The sequence below is a fragment of the Camponotus vicinus genome, unplaced genomic scaffold (assembly GCF_025532165.1).
Source record: "Camponotus vicinus isolate PSW18456_S1 unplaced genomic scaffold, iyCamVici1.0 SCAF_13, whole genome shotgun sequence".
In the NCBI taxonomy this organism is placed as follows: Eukaryota; Metazoa; Arthropoda; class Insecta; order Hymenoptera; family Formicidae; genus Camponotus; species Camponotus vicinus.
Genome location: NW_028141949.1, coordinates 1,252,178 through 1,264,256, shown reverse-complemented (window position 1 = coordinate 1,264,256; position 12,079 = coordinate 1,252,178). Strand labels below are relative to the sequence as shown.

The following is a 12,079-nucleotide window of genomic DNA, read 5'->3' as shown; positions in this document are numbered from 1 at the left end:
GGTTTCGACACACATTACGTTGAACCGACGATAAAAAACATCTCCTATGAAACTACCTTTTCTACTACGAAATTACTTTTTTCGGTTTATAAAAATTTTTATTTCCGGAAATCTCTAAAAAGAGAAGCGAAGGATTTGGTCGAAGTAATTTCGAAAGAATCAGCGAGCATCGAAAAGCATCTCATAATGTTGATATCAATCTTTCCATCTCCTTGCATTCTCGATCACGCGCGGTGTACGATTACGCGGTTTCTGCACAGACCAAGACTCGCAAGTAGATTTTACGATCATCATGCCGAGGCATCGCTCGTATAAACTCTGCATTAGCGCAATAAACCGTCGGCTGCTCCTCATCGTCTCGAGCGACGTGGCACATTTAATCTCTTTGACCGATTATCGAAATCAATTAGTCGATCGAACAATCGTGGCGAAAATTGCAATTGCGTTCTTTGCAATATTTAATTTTGCATCGGCCGAATCGAACAAACATACCACGTTATGGGGAAAGATATTCCGCGCCTGGTCTTTGGCATCGAACCAATCGTGAGAGGTGAGATTGGCCGCGAGAAGAAGGAAGAAAGTCGTCGACATATTCGCGTTGGAGCAAGCGAGAAAAGAGGAAGAAAGAAGAAAGGAAAAGAGCGAGATGTAAGCGTGTGCGCGCATAAAGAAAGAAAAGATAGAGAGAAAGAGAGAGGACGCAAGATGCCTGGACGAACAGAACAAACTCGTAAAGCCGCTTAACGATCCATAATTTTACAACGTTCTGTAATAACCATGCTCCCATCATCCCCCTATCCGTAGTCCGTGTCTTCCGTTGCGTCCTACCTGGATTTCTCCATGTACGCCCTCTTACACCACCGGGTCTAGGGCAAGAGTGCGAAAGAGAGAAGGAGAGAGAAAGCTACAACGGAATTCTAGGACGGTGGGTGTACCTATCCTCGCCTCTAGCTCTCAAGGACACGATCGTTTCCACCTACTTTTTGCTTCGGTTCTTCCTAGAGTATCCTGGGAATAGTTTTTGGAAGAAGGATCTCGTTCGCGCGATCGATTCTGGTTAGCAAAGTCCCGCGAGTTCGCCCGCAGCGTCTTTTACCGATATATTTACGAGTGTTTCGAGGAAAGACATCCAAACCTCTCGTGCGGGAAGGAAGCAGGACGGGGATCGGTTTAAGCGCGTTCCTCGAACTCCCCCATCAAAACACTCGTGCGAGAAACATTTCGCACTCTATCCTTTTGACGGCATTCTTTCGTATTCTTCCGGGGTTTATACCGCTCCGCACGTAAACGCCTCATATATCTCGATGAATAATTCTTGCAACTGTCATAATTTACATTAGCATAGATTCGTGTACATAACTGACAGTTTTGTAACTGTCTCGGCATTATTAATCCCGTCATATTCTATTATTGTATTTTATTTTAATTAATTTATATCCTTTTAATGTTACATTTGTTCCCATAAATAAATTATTTCGGCTATTATTTTGCTAAAAAAATGACAATTCGCGCGGGAAATAAACTGTAAAAAACAGATAAAATTCGAATCTACTGCTCGAGGAACGAAATTCCGTAGTAAAGACATCCATAATGCAAATCAAGATTCTTTTAAGAATTATGTAAAAAAATATAATAAACTGACAATGAGCAAGCATTTGATAGATACACGCAAAGATTTAATGAAAAATCTCTGGTACACCGACAGTTGATTATAATCGTCAACCAAAGAATGTAAAGAAGGTGTGGTCGATAATCTTGAAAGACGCTTCATCATCAATGTCAGAGCTGCAAATGCATAAAAATGATTGCGCATCGATGACCCTTTTTGCAATGTTGTGCGATCGCGATAAAACAGCGATACAGAAATAAAGAAAAGATCATGAAGCGAAGAAAGAAGTGTGTCGTAACTATGTAACATTAACCTTGTCCTTTTTCTTTCTTGCCGCAGGGATTTCTTATTTAAAATGTCGCGAAAGCTGCTTCAGCTCCCTCGTTTCTCTCATCCTACTGGCATTAAAAAAGGACCATACCACATGAATTATGTCCAATATTTGAGTAAGTATCAAAAGAAGATTTAAAGAGTTAAAGATATAGAAAGTTTATTAATAAATAGGGAAAAGATTACTACAAGAACGAAAATTTAAGCTGATACGCTACAGAGATTTGTACCTGTATTTATAGATCAAATAATTATCCAGAGTTATCTTGCACGTCCTCCCGACCTACGCTAGTCGCCTGGAGTGCAACAGCAATCAGGAAACGAACGGGACGAAGAAGATGCGAAAGAAGAGAACCGAAGACGAGGATCGACGTCGCGGAGGAGGACAAGAGGATCGACAACGAGAAGACGTATAAGAAGAAGAGGGGAGGAATTCGTGTTCGATGGAGGAGGCAATATCGATTCCATCGTGCTCAGCGCGATGGAAGAAGAACTAGACAACGGGAGGATAGCACCGGATAAGGATAGAAGAGTCACGTAGATTGAACCGTAAAATGAGAAACAATTAAGCTTTTATAGAGTTACAATCCAGGAGGTTGCCACGGCAGCCTGCTGAAGTCGCCGCGCGACTCGCTCTCGTCCCCGTTGGTCCGCGTTACAACTTGTTACATCCTTCAAGGTCGAGAATGCACACGACGCGACGGAGCGAAAAGGAGGGGAAGAAAGAGGATGATAGAGCAGGACGAAGACCCGATAGCTTCGTAGATTTTTAAAGGGAACAGAGGCTCGCGAGCGTATATACGCGCTCCGTGCGTGTAGATGCACGGGTGCGCACACGTATTCATTCGCCATCAGGTCGTCGATGTGTTAGTGCGCGCAAACTCGGCGCGATGGATGTACTTGTAGAGTACTCGTATACCTGCCAGCATGACGAACCTCTTTTCCGTCTCTCTGTCTTTCGCGCGTTGCTTCCTCGCTCCCTCTCTGCCTACGAGATTTTCTTCTCGTCTCCCTTTTCCGTTTCTTCTCCGCTTCGATCTCTTCTGCGACTTCTGATTGATTTCATGTTCCTCCCGCGTTTCTCGATGACTACCGCCACGCACGCACGACAGGCGCGTCCTTGGCGAGGCGGACGACAAAAATCGTATCGACGGGCGAGCTCCTTTTTGCCGATGTGTCGAGCGTCTTGCTCTCGCGACGAGCTCACCCTCCGCGCTCTTCAAAAACGCCGCGCGTCTCTGCCAGTTTTTGCGCTGAATCCGTCCGAGATCCTTTGCGCCGATCATCGGTTTAGGAACAGCCGTATATACGCATCACTCGCGTACGCTTTGCTTCGCGTCACTCCTGTTTCCTCGCAAAACCTACAAGACGGGACGCTCTCGCGACTTTTCTACAATACTTTGTTTGCTCTATTTTATATTATTTTAAGTATTTTTTAACATATAAAAGTAACAGTCTTTAACACGTTTCTTTGCAAATTATCTTCCAATTTCTATTCCCAGGATAGTACTTTGAAGAATATGGTAATTTCTCTTGACCTGTTCTAAAAGGACTCTTATGTTCTCTTCATCGCGCTTATTGATTTACACAGTATCAACAATCAATCCCTTGTAGCGATAATTGCTAACAGTATATAGCATTGATAGCAGTCTCCTTTCTTTCCCTTTCGACCGAGCTACTTGCTCATCTCTCTCTCTTTCTCGTTGCAAAAGCGCCGCGCGACGTAGACACTTTCGTGTCTTCGTAGCGCGCCTCTCGCTCGTGTACTCGTGGATAATACGTTCCACAAACGCGCGCATATTACTCGTGCGTGCGTGCGAATCCTTTCGAGATCTCTCTCGATCGTACGCACCTCGTACAATCTCAGGCAGCGTTCGGTATTTAACGGCTAACGACCCTCGCATTTTTCTCGCACCGACGTGCGCACGGACGCACGCATGCACGAATACAATTACCAGCATCGCGAGAAGATCCCGCTCTAAATCAGGATGGCTCGGCGGGGAAGCACTACTTGGAAACGTTTTCGAAGTAGAGAGATACGTGAGATACGTCGATGATTGCGCTATCGTTTTAAAGCGTCATTTTTTTCTTCCTTTTTTTTTTCCTTTTCTGATGCAAAGTTAATCCTAATAGGCCAATCTCTCTCTCTCTCTCTTTTTCTCTCGGGCCACCTTTACGATCGATTGAATTACAACTAGATGACAGAGAGTTTGTAGAAGGGTAATAATAGTATTCTCTGTCGCGCAATAATGATGACCATGAGATATCGTTGAAAGAGCTGTTATAAAGGTTTAAGGAGCTGCGGAGATAGAGACGTGCGGTGCGGGATATCAGATTATCCATGTAATCCAATGTTCGGTGTCCCCCGTGCCCATCGTGATCGAGACATCTAGCTCATATCGGCAATAAGAAATGCTCGTAATCAAGTCATACGCCTAATGGTCAATAGCGCGCGATTTAAGCTTCGATCCACGCACGAATCGATTCGTATCTCTGTTGTAATGCAATTTCCATGGCCCCGATACTTCCTACACGCGATAATCCGCGAAGAGTCTTACATTACATATCCCACCTCGTATTGAAATACAAAAGTCTGCATTTACCTCCTCGTATTTACACGGAATAGCATGAATATCCGAGAGACACGCCTACGTGAATACCCTACACACGCAACGTGGCGCGCATTCGCGCGTAACATCACGTGTATCTCGCTTGTATCGAAATCACTCGCTCGGTTCGGCTTCGTCTCATCGTCCGTATCATCGGCCGTGCTCGCCGATTAAATGCACGACGACGTAATCGGGAAACGCGCCCTACGCACGTAGGTGTACGCGTGAGCGCAACTTATACTACTTATATCGCGAGTCGGCTCCTAATCAAGTGTTTAGCGGCTAATGATCGGGCGATTTTTCCTCGCGCGACGAGACGACGCAATGTCGCCTCCGCGGGCTTATCCTTCGGCCTTTATAGAGTCGCTCCATTTGCCGCAGCGGCATTTGCTTCTACTCGGGTGCGAACGTGGACCTTGAACGAGTTCCGAGAGCCGCCGTCACCGCCGCGTCTCCCTCGCGGATTCCCTTTTTCGTCTCGCGACGTATCTCGCTGACGCGCATGCATACGCACGACCTGCACGATCACAATGTTGTCCTCGCCGCGAGAAGCACCGTATATTCCGCGCTTTACGGTCCACCGGCGACGCAGCGCCGCGCCGGATTGTCCGCGAGAGACCACTTGACCGGATCTCCCTGAAAATCTTCTCCTTTTTCTTGTTCATTACCGGCACAAAAGCGCTTTACAACGATGCGTTGAGATGTTAAGTGAAATTGTGCGCGAAATATCGATAAGTATAGTGAACTTGAATACAGTATATTGAATTTAATTAGAGAGGAGAGAAAAGTTTAATGAAGGAACGTTGAGATATTTCAGAGAATCTTAAATATATTAAGAAAATAAATATATGGCTCTAAAAATTTAAATAAATATAAGAGAGGAATAAGGCACTAAGAGCCAGCGCAGATTTTTTTTTTGCACGTATATTATGTAATGATTGATAAGTTTACAAATCATACACCATTTCTTCGATTACATTAAATATTTAAATGACGCGGACGTTTCGATCCTTTTTTTGGGTCTTAAATATATATTATACCGTGTGAAGTGTGAAGAGAAAAGAGGTGGAAACGCGCACCGTGCCATGGAGAAATACGCGTAAAACGAGTATGGTACAACGGTTGCACCGTTTATCTACCGGTTTAGCACACGAACGCGGAATACTACGTGTGCGCTTCTAATTCCTACAGTCAAACCCATTTTCTCTGCCGGACTAGAACCGGTCATCGATATTCGATGCCTCGTTCTCCCGATTGATATCGCATATGCACGGCTATTCAAGCGTGAAACCAGTACCGTGAAAACTCGCAAATTCCTCGATGATGTCTCCTAGATCGCTCGCTTGCATCGATAGATTAATTCAGAAGCAAATATTTCTCCGATATATAATCCAGAAAAGATGCGCAAAATTACAAGTCTATAGTAAATACGTCTTCGATTAAAGTCGATCGCGCTATTCGCTTTCATTTCGTCAAATGTTGTAATTTGGAATCTAACTCGAAAGACCAGAACTAAGTTTGAAGGGAGACGAACGTGGTATTTCACAGGATACTTATAGAGCCATTGGCGTTCTATTACAACGAGAGATGGAGAGCCGCTGATATCTAGCGATGGCAAACGATGCGTGGAGGAATAAGGTTGACGAACGTGCGTGCCAGAGCCGTTAGAAAATCGAGGAGCGATCGTGGGCGTGTGGCAGCGGGGCCTTAAGGCGCCCTGTAATGCGCAGCATTGACGCTTTCCGGGTAATATTACCGCGAGCTGGTTGATAGCAAGAGCTGTACCAACTGGCAACCGCCGTAGAAAATACTGGATCGTCCGCAAGTACGCACTATCCGTCCCGAAGATATCGGTCTTTGAATGCGAAGCCTCTATCGCGATCGTTTCAGGCCAACCAGGCTTCGGATAAGCGACCATCGCGCCGATATTAACCCTGAATGAAGCGCATTCCAAAAGCCGCAGACTCATAGTCCGACTACAAGCTGTCATATAAGCTTGGCTTTCAATTCTTTAGGTCGCATAATTCAATCGGACTTTAACTCAAATTCGATATCAGAAGTGTATTTTTCGAAATGCGTTTTTCTTATATAGTATATAAATCATAGAGATACAACGAAAATATCCCGCGAAAAATTCCATTAATACTTGTCATTTAATGTCAATTAATCAATGCTATGTAAATGTTGCACTGAATTGACTATCGGAAAACGTATCATACATCGCAATCAGGATCAAATTGACAGTTCAATGGGACTTTTGATTTGAATTTTTCATCAAAGGGAATTTTAAAATAAGAGATGATAATGAATCAATTTCACAGGTAGCTCGGCATGTGTCATCAATTAGAACAATGTATCAGCGCCGCGAATATTTTTCGTTTCATTAATTTTACGAGAGGAACCCAATCATAAAATACACACAAATTGACAGTTCAATGGGACTTTTGATTTGAATTTTTCATCAAAGGGAATTTTAAAATAAGAGATGATAATGAATCAATTTCACAGATAGCTCGGCATGTGTCATCAATTAGAACAATGTATCAGCGCCGCGAATATTTTTCGTTTCATTAATTTTACGAGAGGAACCCAATCATAAAATACAGCTCGAATGCCAGGCGTATGCGAAGTGTTTACACAAATGTTAATATAATTTCTATAGCACAAGCTACCAGTCATCCAGTCTCTATGTGTCCTGTCAAAATTGCCGTGTATCCGCGAGCGGGAATGACAGCAAGAATGAGAAAAAACGATAATTAGTCGTTGGAGCACCATTTTCGTCTTACACGGAACCCCATTAGACGATCTATCCTATCGGTCCTCGTCTCGCAATCAGAGAAGTCGAGAATCAGGTCGAAAGGACCAGTTTGCGCGCGGCCACCCTTTCCCCGTTCCTTTCTTCGAGTCGACACATCCACATCCTTCTTTTTCTCTCGCTTAACGGGAGTCAAAGGTGCTTCCTCCGGCACAAGACTCTGACATTCGTGGTTTCGAGGTAAAGGAACGCGCGACAAGGTTTCCAACTTAAAATTCCTCCCGCGCCACTCGCCCCTTCGACGATGCGGCGACCATTCCCGGGCCTTTTCCTTTGCCGATGCGCACGAGCTTCGCCAGTAAAATGTCCTTTTCACCCTCCTGCATGGTTCACGATTTTAAAGAGCTGCCGTTTCGAAATTCCATTATCGAGATAACGGAGGCCTTTTCCTTGTATTGCATCGTTAAATCGCGAAGGGTCAGCGACGTTTAAAAATATAATCGACCATCGCATTTGATAATAGGGTTCAGGTATAATTATTAACAGATTTTAATTTATTATATATCTCGATATTTAAAAATATAAGATCTTAGGTAACGTAATAATAGAAAATTAAAAATCTAGCCCGGGGAGTCACGTTTCCAGAATCATAAAAATTTATTTTCTAAAAAATTTAATTAAAGAGAATCATAATTGCGTATGTAAAAAGATAGTTGTATATAAAAAAATTTAATCATAGGATACTATCGTCGAAAAATAATCATTACATCATACGATAAAAGATTAATTATATTCAACCTATAACAATGTCTCGCGACGCCTGCAATGTTCCCTAAATTGAATTAGAATTACTTCGATACAAGCGAGAGAGGATGAGGGGGAGGGAAAGGAGATATCGGGTAACCGCATAGGAGCTATTCTTCAAACGATACCTCTTACGACCTCGTTTAGATGTTATCTAAATTGTGCGCCTTTTAAACGGCGTCGCACATTATTACAAGCGACAGATTTAGATAAACACCACAGTTCGAGACGCGGGACCCTTGCCTTCGTACGATCGTTTTTATACTAGCATAATTCGTTGACTGGGAGTCTCTCGAGAATCTCCGACGCGATGAATAAAAATCAATTCACCGCCTATATATGGAAATCAAAGAGATGAGAATCTATATGCGACGAGATGAGAGTAAGTTACAGTAAATGTGATACTTTGAGATTTATTTTTTTCCTCGAGATCCCTTACTATAATAATGTGATTGTATAAATAAAACAATGAAGTAATAATTTTTAGTCATGGGAAAACGATACCGTTTTTATTGTCTATTTCGTTGATGCACGGAAAACAAATAAATCTCATGTTTACGAACGGGAGGGAAAACAATAATAAAAACATCATCGTATTAAAAAAAATATCCCCGCTAGAAAAATATGGCTTCGAGAGAGGAAACCTCCCGCTGATATTGAAACCTCTCGAGTGGTATCGAATTACTCAACCCGGACTCGAATAAAGAACGAAATAAAATTACGTCAAAAATCGCTACGAACGCGCCCTTGAATTCTCGATTAAAATGATATCCGATGCCCGTTAATTGTAAAATAGATTGGTCGATAACTTAAATGTTAACGCAACCCAGCATGTTCGTGCGCGAAAGGCAAGTACGACGAACAGACAGAATGTACCACATACGTAGAAGGAACGTCCGCGCGCGCAACCAGCCGCGTATTAACACTGTAGTATTCCGGCGTTAATGATTTTAATTTAATGCTAAGACAGTGATATTGCCACGTCGATTCCACGAAAGAGAGCGCGCGAAATAACCAAATGATTCTCACAGCGAGAGACCGACGATTACGTTTTCTGTCTCTTCTGTCCTCTCGCTCTCTCGGCTGAGTCGCCTTATTCTTCCATGTTCTCCGCGCACGCGGCCATTCCCTATAACTCTCTCCCGCTCTCGCGCCCGTGTACGTCTATACGTACACACAAGTACGTCGTTAGCGCGATCCGCTAAGGGGCTGGTCCATAAATTTGCGATTCGCGAAAATATCTCGGCAGACGGGCAATTAAGATATCCAGAGCGAGAGAAGGAAGAGCGAGAGAGGAGGATGGACAACGCGAAGAAGCGTGGCGGCGAAGGGGGGAAAGTTGAAGAAGAGAACGAGGAATGAGGAGGAGGGGGAAAAACTAGAAGAGGGACGGAGAAGCGAGGAGAGAAAGACGAGCCAGAGGGAGGCTGGAGAAGTACCGGAGGGCGTCGGCCCTGAGAGCACCGGGAGGAACGCGGCCAGACGCTCGCCTAGCTTTAATTATGGCGCCGTGGCCGCGCGGGGCGGGAAAAAGGGGAGCGGGGCCCCTCGTAAAAGTAATTTCAAATCGAGTGCACGAGGCCCACCGCGCCGGTCTAATTAAATTTTCGCGCAAAAAAAAGACTCCCCAAGGACTGCCCCCACCAGCGGCGAGAGGGACGAGGGCGATCGTAAAAAGCGCGACGGGGCCTCGTCGGACTCTTCGTTTCTCCCCGGTCCGAGTTACTTTCACGCGCGGACCCTCCGGCCCTCTCTCGATTCCCCCCTTCGCGATTATCGCCTCGCTGGCTCGGCGACGCGTAAAACAAATCACTGTCGCGCGAACGGGAATTCGCGACCTGCGACAAGCGGCGCGAAAGTAGGACAGCGTGCACCTTGAGGATCTGCATATTGCGATTGCGTTCGTCGATTTTTAGGCCCACGCGCGCGCGGCAGCCTGTCTGCACGCATGATTAACCAGATTGGCAGTAATTAACGACGTGGACAAACCGACGGTTTCGTGCGCGATCGATAAGATATGATAAGAGCTTTACGTTCTTGACGAGTTTAGACGAAAGGATCGAGAGGCCGCGGGACATACGACTGTCGCAAAGTCCGAGGACAATGCGCAATTTATGCGAGAGTACGCACAATTTACGTGAGTCATGAAACAGAAGGGGCCCTTCTGGTACTGCTCGCGCGCTATCTATTGCGATACCGACCGGATAAAGCGACACACCTGGTGTCCTGTTTTGTGATCTGAGGTCGACAGTCATTGCGAATGCAATAGTCGTAAGCATAACGCGTGTCCCGGCTTTATCGCCTTCTGCCCACCAGTGATTGCGCAATCTGTATGACCTTAACAAGACGGAAAGCAAATGGGAGAGAGTGCGAAAAGTGATTATTTTTTAACATAATTTATCTTTCTTATTTTGTATCTGTGACGAAAAGAAATAATAAAAAAGATGAAGCATTGTATTTTTACAACAGCTAATTTATACAAATATAAAAATATGAAAGATGTTACACAATTGAAAATATAATATTAATTAATTTATCCCCCTTTTTCGGTAGTATACATGTATATATATATATATATATATATATATATATATATATATATATATATATATATATATATATATGATTATTACTACATTAAGAAGTTTCTTATCATGCCAAAATGCTTGAGAATGGGTCTGATCGCACATCGCCAATTTTCTTACCCGACAAAAGACATTTAAATATTGCTCGTCGCGAAATACTTCGTAGGCCGAGCATGAGAAGACCGAGACATGAGATATCGCGTGGCTCTTACATAATATATTCCCGACAATGAATCATTTTTATTGAATACAGCGCTACATGTTGAAAGTTTCGAAACAACATTTGGAACGCGACGTTTCCGACCTTCACGCTTAATCTTTCGAATAATGTATTGAAATGAATATAAAGCGCGAAATTAGCAGGGACGATTTGCGTGAGTTTGAATCTAAAGCCGACCGAGCAATAGCTCGAATTCCAACCATCTTCGATATCAATGATAAAGTCACGGGCAATTAGGAATACCAGTCTCGTCAAGCGAAAAGTCTTGGCCATCTGGCAGCCTACTGGTCTGGGTTCGGGTCGTCGAACCAGCCAGTTCGTCATGGTACACGTTAAACCTCGTCTTCACGAGGTCAGCCGCGCAAATCAGAGAAACGAACCTTATTTTCTCGTGACGGTGGGCCCGAAGAAATGGCACCGGTTTGCACCGGTGACAGACGTTAAAGTATTAGCCGATTGCACGTATCCGATGTCCCGTCGAATTGTGATGGTGAAGGTGAAGGAGGAAGATACGAAGGATATGGAAACGGGGGAGGGAAGAGAACGAAAGAGAGAGACCCTCATTTAAACCACCCACCAAAAATAAAATTCTCTTTCCCATCCGTGCTTCGTCTTTTTCCTTGTCTACTCATCTCTGTTCCTCTCTTTACATCGCTAGATTCTCTCGTGTTCTGGTCAGACCCTCTTCCTCGATATCCACCCACAAAAATGCAACAACCGTCCCTTCCCAGCAGTGAGGCCATCTACCAACGGGCCCGACAGAGAATCAATGATACCGTTTCACAAAGTAACAAGAGAGCAGAGAGAATCTTTCCCGTGAAAAGTTAATTCTATTGATACAATCTACTTTGTTTTACGATATTTTCAACACGGTGGCGAGCGAGAAATTTGCGGCAGAAACAACTGTAATTTGAAATTCCGCTGTTGCATCTCTTTAGTTTATTAGCGATTGAATCGTGGAAGTTGCATCGAGATTGTGGAACAGTCGTACAATATTTGGCAGGTGAGTAGTGAATAGAAATGTAAATTCGAGGAATCGATAGAGATAACCAATGCTAAAGACTATCGGATATAATAGCTTATCGACTGCCCACTCGCTCTAGTCTCTCTCGCGCGCTTCGGAATTGCTACGTTGCACTGGCCGGATGAGTTTGAAAATGTAAATGC

The 12,079-nt window shown here is 44.1% G+C and overlaps 1 protein-coding gene and 1 long non-coding RNA gene across 3 annotated transcripts in view; one reads left to right on the top strand and one right to left on the bottom strand.

Moving 5' to 3' along the window:
• The window catches only part of LOC145963898 (uncharacterized), a 76,556-nt gene extending 73,217 nt beyond the window's left edge, over positions 1-3,339 (top strand). Inside the window, exons 3-4 of the long non-coding RNA XR_014436293.1 lie at positions 1,949-2,055; positions 2,182-3,339. This is a non-coding gene — a long non-coding RNA (uncharacterized LOC145963898). The remainder of the gene's footprint in view (positions 1-1,948; positions 2,056-2,181) is intronic.
• The window catches only part of Ds (dachsous cadherin-related 1), a 299,205-nt gene that overhangs the window by 247,016 nt on the left and 40,110 nt on the right, over positions 1-12,079 (bottom strand). The gene's annotated exons all lie outside the window — the stretch shown is intronic.